This window comes from Alligator sinensis, unplaced genomic scaffold (assembly GCF_000455745.1).
Source record: "Alligator sinensis unplaced genomic scaffold, ASM45574v1 scaffold215_1, whole genome shotgun sequence".
In the NCBI taxonomy this organism is placed as follows: Eukaryota; Metazoa; Chordata; order Crocodylia; family Alligatoridae; genus Alligator; species Alligator sinensis.
This window is the reverse complement of record NW_005842259.1, coordinates 496334-497364: the sequence shown is the minus strand read 5'-3', so window position 1 is coordinate 497364 and position 1031 is coordinate 496334. Positions and strand designations below refer to the sequence as shown.

The 1031-nt window shown below is 50.2% G+C and overlaps 1 protein-coding gene across 3 annotated transcripts in view; it reads left to right on the top strand.

Moving 5' to 3' along the window:
* XRCC6 (X-ray repair cross complementing 6) overlaps positions 1-1031 on the top strand; it is a 15973-nt gene that overhangs the window by 2797 nt on the left and 12145 nt on the right. The gene's annotated exons all lie outside the window — the stretch shown is intronic.

Sequence of the window (1031 nt, the reverse complement as noted above, 5' to 3'; positions counted from 1 at the left end):
AGGGCAGGGAACAGCTGCAAGCAGACCTTGACAGGTTGGACAAGTGGGCAGAAAACAACAGAATGCGGTTCAACAAGGAGAAATGCAAAGTGCTGCACCTAGGGAGGAAAAATGTCCAGCACACCTACAGCCTAGGGAATGACCTGCTGGGTGGCACGGAAGTGGAAAGGGATCTTGGAGTCCTAGTGGACTCCAAGATGAACATGAGTCGGCAGTGTGACGAAGCCATCAGAAAAGCTAACGGCACTTTATCGTGCATCAGCAGATGCATGACGAATAGATCCAAGGAGGTGATACTTCCCCTCTATCGGGCGCTGGTCAGACCGCAGTTGGAGTACTGCGTGCAATTCTGGGCGCCGCAATTCAAGAGGGATGCGGATAACCTGGAGAGGGTCCAGAGAAGGGCCACTCGTATGGTTAAGGGCCTGCAGACCAAGCCCTACGAGGAGAGACTGGGGCACCTGGACCTCTTCAGCCTCCGCAAGAGAAGGTTGAGAGGCGACCTTGTGGCTGCCTATAAGTTCATCACGGGGGCACAGAAGGGAATTGGTGAGTATTTATTCACCAAGGCGCTCCCAGGGGTTACAAGAAATAATGGCCACAAGCTAGCAGAGAGCAGATTTAGATTGGACATTAGGAAGAACTTCTTCACAGTTAGTGGCCAAGGTCTGGAACGGGCTCCCAAGGGAGGTGGTGCTCTCCCCTACCCTGGGGGTCTTCAAGAGGAGGTTAGATAGGCATCTAGATGGGGTCATCTAGACCCAGTACTCTTTCCTGCTTATGCAGGGGGTCGGACTCGATGATCTATTGAGGTCCCTTCCGACCCTAACATCTATGAATCTATGAATAACATTTCAAGAAAACTCTGTCTTTTCTTGCCCTCATCTGTAGCAATGGAGTATTAATGTTCAACTATTAGTCATAAATATCCAGAAAGCCCACCTGGTGCTGAGATGTGGCTTAAAATACTGTGCCAGCGCAAACTGTTTGCTTGCCAACAGCTGAACTCTATTATGGTTCCTGAAACTAAT